Source organism: Podarcis filfolensis, assembly GCF_964270895.1.
Source record: "Podarcis filfolensis genome assembly, chromosome: 5".
NCBI classification, from domain to species: domain Eukaryota; kingdom Metazoa; phylum Chordata; class Lepidosauria; order Squamata; family Lacertidae; genus Podarcis; species Podarcis filfolensis.
Window position 1 is genome coordinate 2291058 of NC_139608.1, and position 22998 is coordinate 2314055.

General features: G+C 43.4%; 1 long non-coding RNA gene across 1 annotated transcript in view; it reads left to right on the forward strand.

Annotated features, from left to right (window-relative positions):
* LOC310762297 overlaps positions 1–22998 on the forward strand; it is a 28953-nt gene that overhangs the window by 1050 nt on the left and 4905 nt on the right. The gene's annotated exons all lie outside the window — the stretch shown is intronic.

A 22998-nucleotide genomic window follows, 5' to 3' on the forward strand; every position in this document is an offset into this window, starting at 1 on the left:
AGGAGACTCCACCACACTCCTTGGCAGCAAATTCCACTGTCAAACAGGTTCAGGTTCAGCTGCCTCTGCAGGAAACTCTGAGCTAAAGGATCTTTCTTTCTAATATCGCTGGCCCGTTATTTTGCAGTTACAGGCAGTGGTTTTAAAAGCAAACTTAGGGAAATCCCACTGGGTAGTTCTCTCTCTCTCTCTCTCTCTCTCTCTCTCTCTCTCTCTCTCTCTTATAAAAAGCCCAGGGACTCAAGCACCACCAGTCTGCCATAGAACCATAGACTCAAAGAATCGTACAGTTGGAAGGAAACCCAAAGGTCATCTAGTCCAACCCGCTGCAATGCAGGAATCTCAGCTAAAGCAGCCATGGCAGATGGCCACCCAACCTCTGTTTACAAACCTCCAAGGAAGGAGAGTCCACCACCTCCCGAGGGAGTTTGTTCCACTGTCATAAAGCTCTCACTGTCAGAAAGTCCTTCCTGATGTTGAGTCGGAATCTCCTGTCTTGTAACTTGAAGCCATGAGTTCGAGTCCTACCCTCCAGAGCAGGAGGAAACAAGCCCGGTCCATCTTAATCACCTATTAGACCCAAGCACCTATTAGAAAGATCTCAAGGAGGTTTCTATAGCCTGTTTTTTCTGCTCATCCTTCACAGCAAAATGGAACCTCCAGCCACTTGATTTTTTATTTTTGTGGACGCGGAGAAAGCCTTTGACAATATTTCCTGGAGTTTTATGAAGAAGAATTTATTGGGGATGGGGGTTGGTCAAGGTTTTGGAAACGGTATAGGTGCGATTTACTCAGAACAAAAGGCCAAATTAATTGTGAACAATGTAGTGACGGAAGAATTTAAGATTGAGAAAGGAACACAACAAGGTTGCCCAATCTCCCCATTGCTTTTTATATCAGTCCTGGAAGTTTTGTTAAATATGATTAGAAGGGACCAATTGGTTAAAGGTATACAAGTGGGAGTCAAACAGTACAAATTGAAAGCATTTGCTGATGATTTGGTATTGACTTTACAGGAGCCAGAATCAAGCACTAAAAGAGTATTAGAATTGATACATGAATTTGGTCAGGTAGCAGGTTTTAAGTTGAATAAGATGAAAACTAAAGTTTTAGAGAAAAACTTAACTGAGATTGAGAGAGATAAGTTTCAGAAGGAGACAGGATTGACACTGGTTAAGAAAGTGAAATATTTAGGGGTAAACATGACTGCTAAGAATGTGAATTTATTTAAAGATAATTATGAAAAATGTTGGTCTGAAGTGAAAAAAGACTTAGAAATATGGTCAAATTTGAAGTTATCGCTGTTAGGCCGAATTGCTGTTATAAAGATGAATGTATTGCCAAAAATGTTGTTTTTATTTTAAACACTGCAAATTTTGGATAAAATGGACTGTTTCAAGAAGTGGCAGAGAGATATCTCTAGATTTGTCTGGCAGGGCAAGAAGCCTCGTATAAAATTTAAGATATTAACAGATGCTAAAGAAAGAGGTGGATTTGCCCTGCCAGATCTTAAACTTTATTATGAATCAGCCGCATTTTGTTGGCTGAGAGAATGGATGCTTCTTGAAAGCACTGATGTGTTGGATTTGGAAGGTTTCAATAATGTATTTGGTTGGCATGCATATCTGTGGTATGATAAGGTTAAAGCACATAAAGCGTTTAAAAGCCACATTGTTAGAAAAGCATTGTTTAATGTTTGGATAAGATATAAGGATTTGCTAGAAAATAAAACCCCAAGATGGCTTTCACCAATGGAAGCAAAGGCTCAGAAAAAACTTAATATGGAGGTTAAATGGCCGAAGTATTGGGAGATTTTGGAACAAGAGGGAGACAGATTAAAATTGCAGAGTTTTGAAAAATTAAAAAAATAGAGTGCGAGACTGGCTCCATTATTATCAAATAATGGAGGCATATAATTCGGACAAAAAAATTGGTTTCCAGGTGGAAAAATCCAAATTGGAAACAGAACTGTTAGACTCTAAAGTTAAGAATTTGTCAAGAATGTATAACTTGCTGTTGAAATGGAATACTCAAGATGAAATGGTGAAATCAGCTATGATTAAATGGGCACAAGATGTTGGACATAATATTATGATGGCTGACTGGGAACAGTTATGGACTACTGGTATGAAATTTACGGCATGTAATGCCTTAAAAGAGAATTTAATGAAAATGATCTATAGGTGGTACATAACACCAGTCAAGCTTGCAAAAATTTACCATTTGTCTGATAATAAATGCTGGAAATGTAAGGAGACAGAAGGTACTTTCTTTCACCTTTGGTGGACATGCCCAAGGATTAAGGCTTTCTGGGAGATGATCTATAATGAAATGAAAAAGGTATTTAAATATACCTTCCTGAAGAAACCAGAGGCCTTTCTCCTGGGCATGGTCGGCCAATTGGTGCCAAAGAAGGATAGAACTTTCTTTATGTATGCAACAACAGCAGCAAGAATACTTATTGCAAAGTATTGGAAGATGCAAGATCTACCCACCCAGGAAGAATGGCAGATGAAACTGATGGACTACATGGAAATGGCGGAAATGACTGGCAGAATCCGAGACCAGGGAGAAGAGTCGGTGGAAGAAGACTGGAAGAAATTTAAAGTATATTTAAAGAAGTATTGTAAAATTAATGAATGTTAGAAAGATGCTGGAATGAACCTATATGGTCTTAGCAGAAAGGTCATAAAGAATTAAGTTAAAATGGATTGTTGATGGGTTAAAGTGTAAAATTTAAGGTTAAATTGCGTTAAGATAAACCATGGAATAAATTTTGAGAAAGAGGGAAGGGACTTGCTGAAACAATTATGAATCAAGAATACAAAAAGGGAGGTGTGAGGAAGTCATGGAAATAAGTAAATGAAAGATAAAGATATGAAAATACTGGATGTCATTGTTTTTAAATGTTATTGCTTAGCTGTATTGTTTTTGGGTTTTCTTTTTTTTCTTTTTCCTTTTCTTTTTTTCTTTTTTAGCATTGTATTTTCCTGTATTTTTGAAGTATTGTAATTCCCCCCCTATTATTATTATTGTTTGTTTTTCTTTCTTTGTAATTGTTAAACTTCAATAAATATTTTTTTTTTAAAAAAAAAACCAAAAATATAAAGCTCTCACTGTCAGAAAGTCCTTCCTGATGTTGAGTCGGAATCTCCTGTCTTGTAACTTGAAGCCATGAGTTCGAGTCCTACCCTTCGGAGCAGGAGGAAACAAGCCCGGTCCATCTTAATCACCTATTAGACCCAAGCACCTATTAGAAAGATCTCAAGGAGGTTTCTATAGCCTGTTTTTTCTGCTCACCCTTCACAGCAAAATGGAACCTCCAGCCACCTAAGCGCTATACCTCTGAATACGAGATAAGGGGAAGGAAGGAGAGAAGGAGGGTTTGGCACCACCTTGCAGTCTCTGCTTGTGAATCAGTCCTTCCTGGAAACATGATTCCACTTTGGATACACAGATATTTTTAAAGCGATTCCCAAGGAGAGAACTGTGAATGTAGAGGGGAATCAGTCCCTCAGAGGACCTGATCTCCCTGGTTATCAGAGCGGCGGCTGAGACGCCACCAACCTCTGCAGTAGAAAACTGAGCCTTGACAGAGAGAGAAGGAGAGAGAGATATAAATAGATCCGATCAACACCAAGAAGAAAACAAGTTTTACAATGCCCCTTTCTCAGGGCAGACGTAACTGATTAAGTTCCTCCTCGTCTCACTCAGTAGGGCAGGCTGCAAACCTAGACTACTTTGTGGTTTTGGGGAGTGAACGGGGTATTAATCAGGAGCTAAATTAAAATGGATTCCGGGGGGTGGGGGTAGCCAGACGGTGACTACGTGCCTACGCTCCACAGAAGACAATGCCATGCAGGCCTGCAAGTGCTTTGCTCGCACACTCATGTGCCACCCGAGAAATTTTATACACCACTTGGTTATAGGCAAATGAAAAATATACCCCAAAGCAGTTTGCAAAGGAATAGCATTATAAAATTATCAGCTGGTATGGTTAAAGGAAGCACGCGGGTGGCACTGTGGGTTAAACCACAGAGCCTAGGACTTGCTGATCAGAAGGTTGGCAGTTTGAATCCCCGCGAAGGGGTGAGCTCCCGTTGCGCGGTTCCTGCTCCTGCCAACCTAGCAGTTCGAAAGCACGTCAAAGTGCAAGTAGATAAATAGGTACTGCTCTGGCGGGAAGGTAAACGGCGTTTCCGTGCACTGCTCTGGTTCACCAGAAGCGGCTTACTCATGCTGGCCACATGACCCAGAAGCTGTACACCAGCTCCCTTGGCCAATAAAGCGAGATGAGCGCCGTAACTCCAGAGTCGGTCGCGACTGGACCTAATGGTCAGGGGTCCCTTTACCTTTTTACCTATGGTTAAAGGATGAAAAATGAAATCAGCAATCAACTGAAAACAGATTAAAGCCTATGTCAACACGCCACATGATGTTTCCAGCAACTCTCTACTCTCTCTTTCTGTGGAAGCACCGGGAGAGGAGGTGTCTGCCCAGTTCCTTGCTTGGAAGGCCGTGGCGTGGAATAAAATACCCTCTGCCGCTTGCGCCTGAGTGGCAGGAGGAAGCTATTTAAAAACTTGACATTCTCCACCGCCCACCCCTGTCTCTGATGAGTCCTCAGCATCTGTGAATTGTGGACTCAAGGAAGGCAAGGGGAGGGAGAGAGAAATACTCTCTTTTGGTCCAGGTCCAAGAAACAAGGAAGACTTGGCTGCAAACATGGAGAGCAGTGGCTGCAGAAAACGTTTGCACTAATTGGGAAGTATCTCAGCAACGTGCATTGGGCCTTTCCATCAAAAAGCACCCCCAGGTCAGCATTCGGACAAAAACGTCCCCATTCCTACCCAAAAATAATTACTGATTTATTAGCACTGGTTAAAGAGGCCCCTTCTGAGCCAATGGATGTTAGCATTCTGTTTCATATCTTGGTCCAAAATGCGATTTTGAATTATTATTACAGTGGTATCTCGGTTTACGAACATAATCAGTTCTGGAAGTCCGTTCTTAAACCGTTCTTAAGCTGAGAAGTGCTTTCCCGAATGAGGCCTCCCGCCGCCGGTGTCCTTCCACCGTTCGGATTCCGTTCTTAGACCGAGGCAAAGTTCACAAACCAGGACACTACTTTTGCGAAGTTCGTATACTGAACAGTTCGTAAACAGGGCTGTTCTGAAACCGAGGTACCACTGTATAGAGTGGCTGGGGGAACCTAGACAGATGGGCGGAGTATAAATAATAAATTATGTATTATTATATATTTTTATATAATTTATATATATATACATTATATAATTTTATATAATTTTAATATATTTTTATATATAATTTATTGTTATTATTTATCCCATTTCTGTATTGCCCTTCATCCAAGGATCACAGGTTGGTTCACAATATAAAAACACAAGAACACATACCATTGCAATGAACAAAAAGCAAATCCAGAACAATCTCTTTTAAGGGTCCAGCTAGATATACAGTGGTACCTCGGGTTAAGAACTTAATTCGTTCTGGAGGTCTGTTCTTAACCTGAAACTGTTCTTAACCTGAAGCACCACTTTCGCTAATGGGGCCTCCCGCTGCCGCACGATTTCTGTTCTCCTCCTGAAGCAAAGTTCTTAATCCGAGGTAATATTTCTGTAACCTGAAGCATATGTAACCTGAGGTACCACTGTATATACATTATTTACACAATGGGCCCCACGTGATTGGCTAATTCCTGGATTCTCCTGTAGGTCAATCAGGTTGCGGATTCACTTCCACCTGGGGGTGGATTGGGTGGCTCCTGTGGACCAATCAGACTGCTGCATTCTGAATCCTAATGTTCTAGGACCAATCAGACTGCTGCATTTTGAATCCTACTGTTCTAGGACCAATCAGACTGCTGCATTCTGAATCCTATTGTTCTAGGACCAATCAGACTGCTGCATTTTGAATCCTATCGTTCTAGGACCAATCAGACTGCTGCATTCTGAATCCTATCGTTCTAGGACCAATCAGACTGCTGCATTCTGAATCCTAGTGTTCTAGGACCAATCAGACTGCTGCATTTTGAATCCTAGTGTTCTAGGACCAATCAGACTGCTGCATTCTGAATCCTAATGTTCTAGGACCAATCAGACTGCTGCATTCTGAATCCTATTGTTCTAGGACCAATCAGACTGCTGCATTCTGAATCCTATTGTTCTAGGACCAATCAGACTGCTGCATTCTGAATCCTAGTGTTCTAGGACCAATCAGACTGCTGCATTCTGAATCCTAGTGTTCTAGGACCAATCAGACTGCTGCATTCTGAATCCTAATGTTCTAGGACCAATCAGACTGCTGCATTCTGAATCCTAATGTTCTAGGACCAATCAGACTGCTGCATTTTGAATCCTAGTGTTCTAGGACCAATCAGACTGCTGCATTCTGAATCCTATTGTTCTAGGACCAATCAGACTGCTGCATTCTGAATCCTATTGTTCTTGGACCAATCAGACTGCTGCATTCTGAATCCTAGTGTTCTAGGACCAATCAGACTGCTGCATTCTGAATCCTAATGTTCTAGGACCAATCAGACTGCTGCATTCTGAATCCTATTGTTCTAGGACCAATCAGACGGCTGCATTCTGAATCCTAGTGTTCTAGGACCAATCAGACTGCTGCATTCTGAATCCTATTGTTCTAGGACCAATCAGACTGCTGCATTCTGAATCCTATTGTTCTAGGACCAATCAGACTGCTGCATTCTGAATCCTAGTGTTCTAGGACCAATCAGACTGCTGCATTCTGAATACTATTGTTCTAGGACCAATCAGACTGCTGCATTCTGAATCCTATTGTTCTAGGACCAATCAGACTGCTGCATTCTGAATCCTAGTGTTCTAGGACCAATCAGACTGCTGCATTCTGAATCCTAGTGTTCTAGGACCAATCAGACTGCTGCATTCTGAATCCTAGTGTTCTAGGACCAATCAGACTGCTGCATTTTGAATCCTAGTGTTCTAGGACCAATCAGACTGCTGCATTCTGAATCCTAATGTTCTAGAACCAATCAGACTGCTGCATTCTGAATCCTAATGTTCTAGGACCAATCAGACTGCTGCATTCTGAATCCTAGTGTTCTAGGACCAATCAGACTGCTGCATTCTGAATCCTAGTGTTCTAGGACCAATCAGACTGCTGCATTTTGAATCCTAGTGTTCTAGGACCAATCAGACTGCTGCATTCAGAATCCTATTGTTCTAGGACCAATCAGACTGCTGCATTCTGAATCCTAATGTTCTAGGACCAATCAGACTGCTGCATTCAGAATCCTATTGTTCTAGGACCAATCAGACTGCTGCATTCTGAATCCTATTGTTCTAGGACCAATCAGACTGCTGCATTTTGGATCCTATTCAGCTCAGTACATAACAGAGACAGATGCATCTCTAAGGGAGGAGGGTCACAGAGAAGACCGTCCTTTGGGTTTGCTCCCCACAAATCCTTGCAGAAACATCACAGGGTGCATTTTTCAGAGCCAAGGACAGTATCATAAAATTCAGATAAAGTGCAAACCCTGAAGGATAATTCTTTTCCAGTTGGTCTTTTAGGCTGGGTGGTGTAAAAAAAAAAAAAAAAGTTTTTAAAAGTAGGTTTTGCTTCAATAGGTAGATCAGATGAAAATTCTCCTCCATCCCTCCCAATGTTAACCAGAGTAAGGCAAGATTCCCTTAGAGTGACAACAGGCCTGGCCAATCAGGACACTTTATACTACCCGCCAATCACAGGGTCTGATGTTACACGACCTTCTTCAATCTTTGACCATGCTGAGGTTAGCTTAGGTCTTTGTGTGCAGAAAGACAATTTGTTTTATTGTTCATTTATTTCATTTCATTTTGTGCAATTTATATTCAGCTTGATTTTAACAATCAAACAAACAAATAAAATAGCAGACTACATGAAAGATGAAACAATAAAATTATCACTAAGAAGAATTAGCAACAATGATTGAATACATTTTAAAGGTTAAAACAGCAATAGACTAGATTGAAACTCTCAAGTCTCAGCTAGAGCCAGGGCCTTTTCAGCACTGGCCCCAACTTGGTGGAACGCTCTGTAACAAGAGACCAGGGCCCTGTGGGATTTGACATCTTTCTGCAGGGCCTGCAAGATGGAGCTGTTCCGCCTGCCTTTGGCTTGGACTCTGACCCCTTATACAGGATTTGGTATATAAATTTTCCCTTGGCTTTTTTGCTGGCCCATGTAGGACCAGCATGGATCGCTGGCTCGGGTGAATATCTGATGTTTCCTCCCTTTATGGTCTTGATTTATGGGCTACTACTAGAATGAGGTAAGTAAGAGCTGGACCATAAAGAAGGCTGATCGCCAAAGAATTGATGCTTTTGAGTTCTGGAGCTGGAGGAGACTCTTGAGAGTCCCATGGACTGCAAGAAGATCCAACCTCTCCATTCTGAAGGAAATCAGCCCTGAGTGCTCACTGGAAGGACAGATCCTGAAGCTGAGGCTCCAAGACTTTGGCCACCTCATGAGAAGAGAAGACTCCCTGGAAAAGACCCTGATGTTGGGAAAGATGGAGGGCACAAGGAGAAGGGGACGACAGAGGACGAGATGGTGGGACAGTGTTCTCGAAGCGACCAGCATGAGTTTGACCAAACTGCAGGAGGCAGTGGAACACAGGAGTGCCTGGCGTGCTCTGGTCCAGGGGGTCACAAAGAGGCGGACACGACTAAACGACTAAACAACAACAACACTAGAATGAGACTGCATTTTAAGTTGTATTTTTTTTTATAAGATATTTATTAAAGTTTTTGAAAATACAACAAAAAAATCAAGAAATAACCTCATTTTAAACAAGAAAAGATAAGATACAAAAAAGAAAAGGAGATAAATCAGAAAGAAAAAAAACAGAAAATTAAAATCCGTTAAGCAAAAAAAGAAAAATCAATAAAAAAAAATACAGCCAATATTCCCATTACTGATCTTTCATTAACTTATTTCCCTGACCTATTCACACCTCCCTTTTTGTATTCTAAATCAATTATCCATTTCAGCAAATCCTTTCCCTCTTTTCAAATTTTTGTCCTGTATATTTATCTTGAAATTAATATAACTTTACTTTCCCTCCTTTCACCAATTTAACAGTCTATTTTTCCTAAATCTTTATAACATTTCTGCTAAAATCACATAAATTCATTCCAACATCATTCTAACATTCATTAATCTTGCAATATTTCTGCAAACAGTCTTTGGATTTCTTCCAATCTTCCTCCACCGACTCTTCTCCCTGGTCCATTTTAAGTTGTATTTTAAACCGTATTTTAAGCCATATTTTAAGCAACTGTTTTTTCTTTCTTTCTGTTACGTTTTATTGTAATTTATATTTGGTGTTAGCCACCCTGAGCCCGGCCCTGGCCAGGGAGGGCAGGGTATAAATAAAATTATTATTATTATTATTATTATTATTATTATTATTATTATTATATCATCATTATTATTAAACTCAACTTTCTTAAGTGCCTGGACAGGCTTGTCTAAACAAAGATGTTTTGAGCATGCACTGGACAGAGCACAGTGAAGCTGCCTGGTTGATGGGAGTCCCACAGTTCTTTAAAATGTGCTATGGGTATTACATGGCACATGTATGGGTGCCCATTCCACCGATCAAAGCGGAATTGCAATCTTTATACGACGCGAGAGCTATTCAGTGAGGCCTGAGCCTCTCCGCCTGGCTGTGGGGTTTGGGGATCCCCCTGACAGCTGAGGGCAGAGATGTGCCGGCCACAAACATCTGAGCAGGAGGATTTAGAGCTCTGGGACTCTAGGGACCCACAATATTCAGGTGGCTCCAGCAGCTATGTCTGGAGAATGTGTGTAGGTGGTCTCAAAATGCAGTGACTCATTTGCCGTTGCCGTTTTTAAGTCCGGGGGAAGCAGACAAAAGCAGGGCGGCAAGTTGGAAGGGGCGTTATGGCGGCCCAACTGTTCCCACGCAGCGCCGTCCCCATCTTTGCGGTGAATATTTCCTGGGAGGGGAATCCGGGTGATTGAAAATATCCCACCCCCCCCATGCTCAGTGCATTCGATTCTCTAGTTGTGCTAGAGAAAGAGGAGAGAGAGGTGACAGAACTGGGCCAGAGAAGAGTGTGCGTAAAAAGAGGCAGCGGTGGTGTAGTGGTTAGAGCGTCGCACCAGGAGCTGGGAGAGGCCACAGTTTGAATCTCCCCACTTGGCCACAGCTGAGCTCACTGGGTGACCTTGGGTGACATGCGCAGCCCTCACAGCCTAACCTACCTGGCAGGGTTGGTGTGTAGGGATTAAATGGGGAGCTCCTTTGGGACGTGGGTGGCACCGTGGGTTAAACCACAGAGCCTAGGACTTGCCAATCAGAAGGTCAGCCGTTCAAATCCCCGCAACGGGGTGAGCTCCTGTTGCTCGGTCCCTGCTCCTGCCAACCTAGCAGTTCAAAAGCATGTCAAGTGCAAGTAGATAAATAGGTACCGCTCTGGCGGGAAGGTAAATGGTGTTTCCGTGCGCTGCTCTGGTTTACCTGAAGCGGCTTAGTCATGCTGGCCACATGACCCGGAAGCTGTACTCCGGCTCCCTCGGTCAATAAAGTGAGATGAGCGCCGCAACCCCAGAGTCGGTCACGACTAGACCTAATGGTCAGGGGTTCCTTTACCTTTACCTTACCTTTGGGGGGAAAGGTGGAATAGAAATATGATATAAACCAATGTCAATTCACAGTAAATGGTTAGAAAAATTGAACTGTAGACCTGGCAGGGATCCTGAGGATCTTCTAGGACCAACCCACTGCTATGCAAGGATCTCGACTACATCACACATGACAGAGGGAAGTCCAATCTCTGATTAATGGCTGATTCCCATCCTAGCTGCCAGGAGTAAAGAGATGATAATTTCTTTACCATTCTCCAAGGCTGCCTGTTTTAATATCACCGAACAGAACAGCTAATAGATCAAGCGTCAAATTATATATCTCACTGTGTTCCTTTGAGAACAAAACTAGAAAAACTGAACTGTTCCTGCTCTGGGCTTCTGTGTCCTGTTGGTGACACCACTCGCCATGCATCAAAGAACCTAATGAGAGATCTGTAGCAGAATCAGGCCCAGAGGGATGCCGAGAACAGATTCAAGTCCCAGTGGAGAAAAAAGGGTCTTCCCCCAGCAAGCACGGAGCAGCTAAAATTATTTACTCAGGATATAAAATAGATGTGTGATCTCACTTTTATGTTAATGATAAATATGGTAATGTTAGTTCCTTCTAGAGAAAGTTAAGATCCTAATGGCTAATTTTGATAATATAAGCAGCCCCACGATGGCTACTGAACTAAGCATACATTTTGGTGAACTAAAACCAGTGTAAGGGAAGAAGCAAAGATCCCCAGTATCGAAGCAATGATTCTTCAACATCAACTTCGTTGGACTGGTCATGATGTGTGGATGCCTGATGATCGTCTTCCAAAGCAACTACTCTATTCCAAACTTAAAAATGGAAAGCGTAATGCTGGTGGTCAACAAAAGAGGTTGAAAGACTCTCTCAAGGCAAACCCCCCCCAAAAAAAGGTAGTATAAACACCAACAACTGGGAAACACTGGCCTGCGAGCGCTCCAATTGGAGAACAGCTTTTGCCAAAGGTGTCATGGGCTTTGAAGACACTCAAACTCAGGACGATAGGGAGAAACATGCTAAGAGGAAGGCACACTTGGCAAATCCACAACGTGATTGACTCCCTCCACCCCGGAAACCAATGTCCCCACTGTGGAAGGATGTGTGGATCCAGATTTGGTCTCCACAGTCACTTATGGACTCACTGTTAAAACCGTGTTCATGGAAGACAATCTTACTTGGCTACAAGGGATCACCAAAGAAGAAGAAGAGGACATTTTGAACGTTGAACTTGTCTGTGTAACACAAAGGAATGGGCACCGCACAACCACTGGTATTATTATTATTATTATTATTATTATTATTAGTTGTTGTTGTTGTTTTCGCACGGTGTTCACAATTGCTGCCATGCATCAAAAGAGGAGATGGCAGTGTCTCAGAAGACTGCCTTATTCAACATGTGCCCACTTGACCACTTCAATTGGCAGAATTGCCACTGCTACAGGTGCCACACAGGGTGCCCATTCTACATTTCATAGAATCATAAAACTGTAGAGTTGGAAGGGACCCTGAGGGTCATCCAGTCAAACCCCCTAAGATGCAGGAATCTTTTGCCCAACATGGATTTCAAACACACAACCCTGAGCTTAAGAGTCTCATGCTAATGTGTAAGAAACCAATCTTCTAGTGCGGCAGCACCTGCACTTTGGAACTCCCTGCCTATTGATATCAGTCAAGCACTTTCCATGTATTCTTTGCAGCACCCGCTAAAATAATTCCTGTTCTGCCCCGTTCAGGTACTTTGAAAATGGGCGTGAATTTTAGCATGTATTACTATGTTGACTTCTCGTATGCTTTAAACTATTATTGTACGTTTTTCTCAATTTTCCCATTTTATATTTTTTTAAACCACTTTGAGGTGCTGGTTGTTTTTACAACCAAACAGTGCATAACTTTTATGAAATAGCTTTTGCATTGAGTCAGAAACACTGGGTGGAATTCGCTGACTTTCACAATAGAGAAGTAATCGTGATACTAAGAAAGGATGAAAACATACGCAAGATAATTGGGGCCCGGGGCCCCTTCCAGACTGGGGCCCCCAGCTTCCCCCCACCCAACCCTCATCAGTCCTGAGGCCCAATGGCCCATTTAGTCCAGAATCCTGACCTCAGTGGCCAGTCAGATGCCCCCAGTGGGAAACTCCCATAGAATCAGGAATCCAGGTCGCATTGAGCATGGCTATGTCTCCTGGTTGAGATTCTTTTTTCCTTTTTTCTTTACCGGGGGGTGGGGTGGGGTGGCGCATGCTTGCACCCCTGATGAATGCTGGGCTACAGCCAGAAGCTTTATAAGATTTTAACTGAAGCGAATGCGATTACTGACGCCTTCTTAAAACGTTGGGGTAGATGGAGAAAATAGAGGTTCGGATTAATCACGGATGGTGCAAAGGAGGGGAAGTTCAGCCGTTGAAGAAGCAGGTGTGAACCATCTTATACAAGACCAGCAGAACCAGTACTGGGTGTTCAGATCGCAAGGAGATAGAGCAAAAGCAAGAGTACAAAAGAGCTACGGCAGCAAATCAATTAGTTCCAAGAACACTTGTGAAATAAGATGCAAACGAGGACGGGATCGAGCGTCACAGCCGCTCCTTAGGTCTTTAAGTCTCTTCAGCCAAAAATACTTTGCAAAGCAATTGACAGCAGGCCTTAGATAGTAACACACACTTGGCCTTAAACTGAACAGGATTGTTTTAGGCTGTTTCGGCAAAATATCGAGAGCTGCTTGGTGTTCTTATTGCCTTTAGGGCTGCGGTTCTGTTCAGTCGTTGGCTCAGAGCCCGGGGATTGGTAGTGGGACAACGATGAGCGGTCGCAGGCAGACGACGAGGCGACAGAGGTTGAAGAGGAAACAGGGTTTAGTGAGAGGGGAGAGTCTGTTGCAGAGAGAAGTCCGGAAGCAAGAGCTGGAGCTGATGCAGGAGAGGAGGGTGGCCAAGAGGCAGAGATCAGTCAAGCTGGTGAGGGAGCCAGGGGGTCTTCTGCTCCTTCTGCCACCAGCAACCCCTCCCCGCTGGCCTTCCAGAACCAGAAGAGATATGAAGAATGTGGAGCAAGGACAGACAAGGAGACAGCGTCTTAGATTGCTGGAGGAAGACCTTGGGGAGGAGGAGATTTATGCAGCTGTAGGAAGGCAGGGACCTTTGGTCTCCACAACTGCCTCAAAGGGGCAAGGCCTACTGAGAAGGTTGCTGTGACTCGCCCAGCCAGACCTTGTTTCTGCTAATAAAGAGTTCCTGTACTCTATGTGATTTGTTGCTGGTTGGCTCACTGATATCCACTCCGCAGCTGAAATTACCACCCCCCACTGCCTTTGCCGAGACGCGGGTGGCACTGTGGGTTAAACCACAGAGCCTAGGATTTGCCGATCAGAAGGTCAGTGGTTCAAATCCCCCCGACGGGGTGAGCTCCCGTTGCTCGGTCCCTGCTCCTGCCAAACTAGCAGTTTGAAAGCACCTCAAAGTGCAAGTAGATAAATAGGTACCGCTCCGGCGGGAAGGTAAACGGCATTTCCGTGCACTGCTCTGGTTCGCCAGAAGTGGCTTAGTCATACTGGCCACATGACCCGGAAGCTGTACGCCGGCTCCCTTGGCCAATAAAGCGAGATGAGCGCCACAACCCCAGAGTCGGTCACGACAGGACCTAATGGCCAGGGGTCCCTTTAACTTTACCTTTACTGCCTTTGCCACCCTACCCACTAGACTTCCGCCTTCCCCCTGCCCCACGGCTCAACCTCCGAAATCTTCTTGCAGGACCAAGCAGCTGTCCTCCTCTTCCTTGCTAGCCTAAACATCCCTGTCATCCAAAGTCGGTTGGGGCAGTGACCCCATTCCACAGTCTCTCCCCACCCCTTGGGGGCAAATAATGGCAATCTGTGGATTACGCCTCTCCTAGATCTCAACAGACCTTGACACCTCCTCTGCTAACTTGCATGGAATTGAGGAGAGGTCTGAGCTTTGGCAAGCAGGAGAGGCTATGGCTCACTCTACCTTTTTGCTGACAGAAAGCATTTAGTCTTCCCAGTTCCGAAGAGGCTTCCATACCGAACCACAGATTTGTAGTTGGGTGGGACCCCAAGGGTCATCAAGGCCAGCCCCTCAATGCAGGAATCACAGCAGACAGATGACCATCCAACATCCGTTTGATAATCTCCAATGAAGGAGAGTCCATCACCTCCTAAGATTGTCTGTTCTGCTGTCGAACAGCTCTCACCCTCAGAAAATTCTCCCTAGTAGGAATCTCCTTTCCTGAAATTTGAATCCATTGGTTAGAGTCCTCCCATCAGGAGAAGTTTGGGGGGGGGGTGACAAAGTGAGGCCTGACCGCAAACCCCAAAGGGGTCTGATAAATCCCCCTCCTGGAATTGTGTCAATATATTTTGCAGAAATTTGAACTACACACATGAAACGGAGGGGATATCCAGTGCAAATGTTTTGCCGCAGAGAAACAACAACAACAATTCTCGTGGTTGAAGGTGTCACCCCATCAGACTTCAGCTTTTGCAAAGCAAAACAATATGCAAGACTCTCTCGCTTCAAAATGGGCATTGCAAAACTGGAGTTGCTAGGAGAGGTCAGAGGGTCGCATGGAGTCCTCCATTCCTTTGAAAGTTCATAAAATGAACATTGTAAAACCTCAACTGCTGGTTTGCGCAGACCAGATGTCTTACAAATGGCATTCACGATCATGGTCAGTAAGCATACCTAAGCCTTTCCAAATTTGCCTAATTTCTTTTTAAAGCCACCCGAGCCACTATTTATCACCACATCTTGTGGCAGGGAGTTGAATAGGTTTCATTAGACACGAGGAAGTGGTTTATGTCTTTTGATCAGCACACTTGAAATGGGAAAGGGGACAAAAAGAAAGAAAAGTCGTGACCTATTTCGTAGTGATGTATGGAAGTGATATATGGAAGTAGTGATATATAGAAGTGAGAGCTGGACCATCAAGAAGGCTGATCACCGAAGAATGGATGCTTTTGAATTCTGGTGCTGGAGGAGACTCTTGAGAGTCCCATGGACTGCAAGAAGATCCAACCTCTCCATTCTGAAGGAAATCAGCTCTGAGTGCTCACTGGAAGGACAGATCCTGAAGCTGAGGCTCCAAGACTTTGGCCACCTCATGAGAAGAGAAGACCCCCTGGAAAAGACCCTGATGTTGGGAAAGATGGAGAGCGCAAGGAGAAGGGGACAACGGAGGATGAGATGGTTGGACAGTGTTCTTGAAGCTACAGACATGAGTTTGACCAAACTGTGGGAGGCAGTGGAAGACAGAAGTGCCTGGCGTACTCTGGTCCAGGGGGTCACAAAGAGGCGGACACGACTAAACGACTAAACGACAACAATGCCACACTATTATTTTGGCTGTGAGTTGGTGGTGAGTTTGGCTGTGAGTTGCTGTGTATTGGAGTGAAGAGGGTTTCAAAACTCAGGCTGGTGAAGTTCTGAGTTAGGCTAAAGAATAAATGAATTGAAAACTGGATTTGCACATTACGAAAACTCACCAGCAGGGCTTTCCAGTCAAACTGAACTTTAAGTAACACCGCTGGATGTTTAAGGCATCAAATGGACTATACAAACTAAATTCAGTTTTTGGTCCACATTTTTAAGCCAACCCCACCCCTTACAAGCTACCAACATGAGTTTGACCAAACTGCAGGAGGCAGTGGAAGACAGGAGTGCCTGGCGTGCTCTGGTCCAGGGGGTCACGAAGAGTCGGACATGACTAAACAACAACAACATTTCCTATCAATCCAGGCTGATGAGAGCCTGTTGAAATCAGGGCCACTGAAAGTGGGTTTGGGTCTCAGTAAAAAACATCCCCCCCTTCTCCTTCTGGACTGGAGAAGGAGCCAAAGCCCTTTTCTCTATTCACACCACAAACATAATTGGAGAGCGCTTTAACCTATCTGCTTTTCCTAGCTGGATCTGGGCTGCGACCCCTCATTTTAAGAACCCAGGGACCAAGAGGTTGGCAAAGCGGTGCAAACCAGTGAGGGGTTTCTCTGCCTCACATTGGCACACAGACAACTGCGTACCAGTTCGAAAGACGCCACTGAAACTTCTCTGTTCAGACGCCACTGAAACTTCTCAAGAAGAGAATCGTAGAGCTGGAAGGGACCATGAGGGTCCTCTAGACCAACCCCCTGCAACACAGGAATCTTTTACCCAACGTGGAACTCGAACCCACAACCCTGAGGTGAAGAGTCTCATGCTCTCTTGGCTGAGCTATCCCACTAGTCAGTAGCCAAGCAAGAGAACAAGTTCTTAGAATGATGGGAGCTTTTCATAAGCTATCGGAATGAAAGAGTCAAATGGGGAACATCTACCCTTATAAACTATTTTTAATTATCTGGCTATCTCTCCTCTGCAAAATACGCACACACATTTTTTTTTCTGTCCCCCCTTCCCCTCTTTTCCCATTTTCTCTTCTCCCCCCCCCTTTTCTCCTTTCCACCCCCTTTTTTCTTCTATGTGATTCCTGCATTGAAGGCAGTTGGACTACATGACCCTTCCAATTCATTTTTTTAAAAATGATAAAAAAAAATTAAGCACCTGCAGGTTATTTTTAACTGGGCTGAGAGGTAGTGCTGGTTATAGAGAGACAGGATTTTTTTTTTTTTTTTTTTTTGAGATCAGGACACTCTGCAATTATAAACAGCAACAAATTGCTTCTGTTAACCAGCGTCACCTCAGTGGTCCTGGAGATCTTCCATCCCAAGCTGTATCTCTTTAAGAACTGGTGCCTGGGTTTGCTCATTTTTCTTTTCCCTCCCCAAACCTATTTCCTTTCCTGCTGCACATTTGGGAGTGTAATTCTGAGGGTAGGGAGGCACTACCTCGACGCGGGTGGCGCTGTGGGTTAAACCACAGAGCCTAGGACTTACTGATCAGAAGGTCAGCCGTTCAAATCCCCGCAACGGGGTGAGCTCCCGTTGCTCGGTCCCTGCTCCTGCCAACCTAGCAGTTCAAAAGCACGTCAAAGTGCAAGTAGATAAATAGGTACTGCTCTGGCGGGAAGGTAAACGTCGTTTTCGTGCGCTGCTCTGGTTTGCCAGAAGCGGCTTAGTCCTGCTGGCCACATGACCCGGAAGCTGTACGCCGGCTCCCTCGGCCAATAAAGCGAGATGAGCACTGCAACCCCAGAGTTGGCCACAACTGGACCTAATGGTCAGGGGTCCCTTTACCTTTATGATGCTCTACAAACATTTTGTGCTGAAGGGCAGAGTAAAAACTGATCAAGCCTTCCTCAAACTTGGTGCCTTCCAGATATCATAAACTACAACTCCCATCAGCCACGGACAACACGTACCAGCTTTGGCTAATGGAAGTTGTAGCTGAAAAACACCAAGCAAGAGTGGCAGATGAAGACGTTGGACTTTTTGGAGTTGGCCGACCTGACTGGTAGAATCCGCGACCAGAAAGAGGAGGGGTATCAAGAAGACTGGAAGAAATTTAAAGATTATTTAGCCAAATATTGTAACACAAGATAATTAGAATTAACTTGGTAGTATCAAATTGGTTTAGGATTAGAATAAGAATTTATTGTACAGTATTAAGGGTTAGAATACCAAGAAAAGAGAAGAGGATAGTAAGTTGAAGAAGTAAATTATATTAGAAATATGATTTTGGAGAACTATTACAAAGTGATACAATGAAATTCAGTTAAGGGGGATGTGTGGAAGTCAGTTAACAATGAAAGTTAAATTAAGTTTTAGAAGTAAGAAGTGTCTTTATTTATTTTTTTCTTTCTTTTTATTTAGTATTATAATGTGTTTTCTTTTGTATGTTTTGTATGTTATTTCTGTTATAAATGTGGAAAACTAATAAAAAAATTTGGGGGAAAAAGCACCAAACAGGCAACAGTTTAGGGAAGGCTTACAGCTCAGTTGGCAGAGCATTTGACAACAACAATAATACTTTATTACTTATACACCACCAATCTGGCTTGGTTTCCCCAGCCACTCTGGGTGGATTCCAACAGGAGATTAAAAATAAATTATCTGAGGGTCAAGGGTTTGAGCCCCACGTTGGGCGAAAGATTCCTGCATTGCTGGGGGTTGGACTAGATGACCCTTGTGGTCTTTTCTGACACTACAGTTCAATGATTCAAAGCCCCTTTCTGTAAGGAGCACCAGTAGTCATTTGCTTAGGAATCTCCTGGCTAGAGGGCAAGTCACGGAAATGATTCTTTCCATTAGGGCCAAGAGAAAACAAAAAGGAAGCAGCTATGGGCATCAACTTGGAGAGCTTTAAAACGGTTCGTTTATTTATTTCATGCAATCTATATCCTGATGGATTGTCAAAAGAGAAACCTCACCAACTTGAAGAGCTTTAGAGGCTTTCCTTTATTCACTTCCGTTATTTCATTAAACTTAGGCACTGCTTGATGGTAAAAAGAAAACCTCAAAGTGGTATATAGAAAGGTAAAACAAGAAGATTGGGGGAACTAAGAAGACGCGAGAGGAAGTGGAAGATAAAAGGACCCATGCAAAGAGAAGAAGGGAAGTCCTTCAACGACGTTGTTGTTGTTTTGAATGTCATAAAATATGTAATATGTAATTTTCATTTTCCTATTTCCTATTACTTTTTGGGGGGTTGTTGCTGTTTTCCTTGTGCTGAAATGTATCAGAATTTTTTTTAAAAAAGTAAAAAAAAAAAAGAATATCAAAGGGGAGGAAATCACAGCAATGCTTCAAAACGTACAAGAAGTTAAATCCACCTGGACTTTCTAAGCATTTGGTTTGGCTCATCTAAAAAAGGATGTTTTAATCACTGAAAAGGATACTGTTTGATGTCAACAGGCAGGGAGTTCCAAAGTATAAATGCCTTGGATTATATTCTGTCAGTCATTCTGCATTGCGTGAGCCAGAATAACAGTCTTCTGTATTTCCCAATTAAACTTTGCATGATCTAAAAGCGGTTCTGGCAATTTATTTTTGATAGTTTTTAAACAGCAACGCAGCAGGCTTGAAGTCTGATGCGAAATCCTTCTCTTTCTGACAACGTGGAGTTGCTTTCGGACGCTGGTGAAGCTTCGCAGACATTTCCTCTCTGCAGGTTTTCTGGGTTTTTCCTGCGCGAGGAGACCAGGATGCAGCCGGGTCTCGTATTAATACTGAGAGTAGCTGGAATGACTCAGCCCTGAGACTCAAAGGGATGGTGTCTTGAACATGGGTTCCTGGGTTCATGGGTGGTTCATGGGAACATGGGTTCATGGGTGGCCATGAACATTTATCCAGAGCCAGGAAAGCCCATGGTTGGGGAAGGTGGGGGAGAGAAGACAAGAAGAGTCTGCTGGATTAGGCCACAGCCCCACCTAGTCCAGCTTCCTGTCCTCACAGTCAGGGCCAGATTGAGGTTTGATGAGGCCCTAAGCTCCTGAAGGTAATGGGGCCCTTTATATGTCCAGCTGTCCTTTGCCAACAAGTTGTCACTGTTTTTTGTGTTGAATAGATGCTATATGGTAATTTATGGACCTCATATGCCTGTTGTCTTTGTCCATGGAGTTTTCTTGGCAGGGATACTGGAGTGGCTTGCTGGTTCCTGCTCCAGGTGGATCACGTTTGGTCAAAACTCTCCACTATGACCTGTCCATCTTGGGTGGCCCTGCACAGCATAGCTCATAGCTTCTCTCAGTTATTCAAGCCCCTTCGCCACGGCAAGGCAATGATCCATGAAGGACTGGAAGAAGATCAAACCCTGATGTTGGGAAAGATGGAGGGCACAAGGAGAAGGGGACGACAGAGGACGAGATGGTGGGACAGTGTTCTCGAAGCTACCAGCATGAGTTTGACCAAACTGCGGGAGGCAGTGGGAGACAGGAGTGCCTGGCGTGCTCTGGTCCAGGGGGTCACGAAGAGGTGGACATAACTAAAGGGGGGAAATAATGAAGATGATATGTTTTGCTATGTTGAAATTATTAATAAAAATTAATTTTTTTAAAAAAATAAAGTCATCCAGGTTGGCGGCCATGCTGTGGCAGGGAGTTCCACAGTTTAACTGCGTGAATAAGTTCTTCTGTTGACCTGTCCGGAGTTTTCCAACATTCAGCGTCCTTGGATGTCCATGAGTTCTAACGACAACAACAACATTGGGTGACCAGGAAGTCACTAGTTTTGTTGAACTGGAATATAATTGATGAGTAACAACAATTTAACTTTCTATATGGAAAACACAATAAAATATTATTGTTGGGGGGAAAGAAAGCTTGCAGCGTTTGGGACCTTTAGAGAAAAGAAGAGTTACAAGTGACAAGGTAGAAGCTTATAAGATTATGCCTGGCATGGAGACTGTGGGTAGAGAAAAGATTTTATCCTTCTACTAACTAAATATCCAACTTTTAGAAGACATCTGAAGGCAGCCCTGTTTAGGGAAGTTTTTAATGTTTGAAGTTTTATTCTGTTTTTAATGTTCTTTAATGGCTGGGGCAACCCAGGAAGATGTGTGGGGTATAAATAGTAAAATTATCATTATGGAATGGGACATCCCTATTTTCATCAGAGAAACATTGGAGGCTATGATATGTTCTGCTATTTTCTTACACTTCAAACCCCGCCGTGGTCTTCACTTAAGGAAATAACTTTTTATATAGACTCACTGCTTTTTTTCTGGGGGGACGCATACCCCTAAATATTTTGTGAATCTTCATACTTTTGTCCATTTACTGTACAGTCATACCTCTTGTTACGTTTGCTTCAGGTTAAATCTTTTCAGGTTGCGTCCCACAGTGACCCGGAAGTACCGGAAAGGGTTACTTCCAGGTTTCGCCGCTCGCGCATGTGCAGACGCTCAAAATGATGTCATGCGCAGAAGCGGCGAATCGCAACCCACGCATGCACAGATGCGGGTTGCATTCTGCTCATGTTGCGAACGGGGCTCCGGAACGGATCCTGTTCACAACCAGAGGTACCACTGTATATATTTACCCCGATTTGAACTATAAAATGGTGATTTTCTTGAGTCAAAATGAGAGTACCCCTAAACTTGGTGTGTTTTTTGGAGGGAAGCACTGTATAGACTATAAAAGATTTCTAGCCTTCTTTAAAATATTCTAAATTTATTCTCTTTTATCAGTGCCATAATTTTATAATCTTCTATCACGTCACCTCTTGTCCTTTCTCTGAAGCTGAAGGTCCCAAACTCCGCCATCTTTCCTCGTGGAATTACACAAAACGAATGAAAAGCCATGAAAATCCCTGAAACAAGAAGTAATTGACTATAGAGTTAAACTAAATAACAAAAATCAAAAAGTTTAAGGGAAAAAATTAACCTAGAATTAAACAAAGACTTAATGAGATGCCGGCTACAAAACTCATTTCACTGAACTCATCGGTTTCCTCAGAAGGAAATAAAGAAATCATAAACCTTCAATGATTTTAAACAAACTCAAGAGTAGGGCTGAAGCGCTTCCCTGAGTTTACAAAAAAGGTATGAAAACCTCAAGGACAAGTTTTAGACATAGCCCTTTTTAAGAGAGCCAAGATGATCAGTCTTGAACATCAGCAGCCAGGAGCGCTTCAGCCCTGTTTTTGAGTTTATTTAAAATCTAAAACGGCTTATCTCGTATTCCTTTGTAAGTTTTTTAAAAACCTTTTTGTAAAGGCAATGCTAGAGTTTTTACAGCCGAGTCCTCAATTTCTTATTACTACTGCTTGGCTCCTTTAAATAATTTCTTGGTTCCGTGATTGTCTTTTTTCCACTGACTTCTTTCCTCGTGGAGCAGTCAGTCCATCCCTCGGATCGTTCCCCCTGCCTGCTTCCGAGATGGATTTGTTGTCAAGAGGTTGGGGGAAAACTGAGTCACCTCTCTCTGAGTCAACAGTTCACCAGGTGCCTGACAGCTTTTGCTGGTGCAGCAGAAAACGCCATTTCAATACGTCTGGATTCCGCCAACAGGGAAGAAGTGTTCATTAGCATCCGGTGACGGCGCTGGGAGCGGCTGAGGCAATACTGACTTTACTGTGTTAAGAAACTGCCTGAAATTTGGGTATATTATCAGAAGGTAACTGAAACCATCAGCAGGACTGTACGGAAGAACCTCACATTTACAGAGCAAAACGTCCTCTTGAATTACATACCCAGCACATGGAACCTTACGAAAGGACCGTACGAGTGGACTCGCCACGCCTTTTCCATGGCAAAAAGACTGATATAATAATAATAATAATAATAATAATAATAATAATAATAATAATAATTTATACTCTGCCCATCTGGCTGGGTTTCCCCAGCCACTCTGGGCAGCTTCCAGCAAAATGTTAAGATACAATAATTCATAGAATCATAGAATCATAGAGTTGGAAGAGACCACAAGGGCCATCGAGTCCAA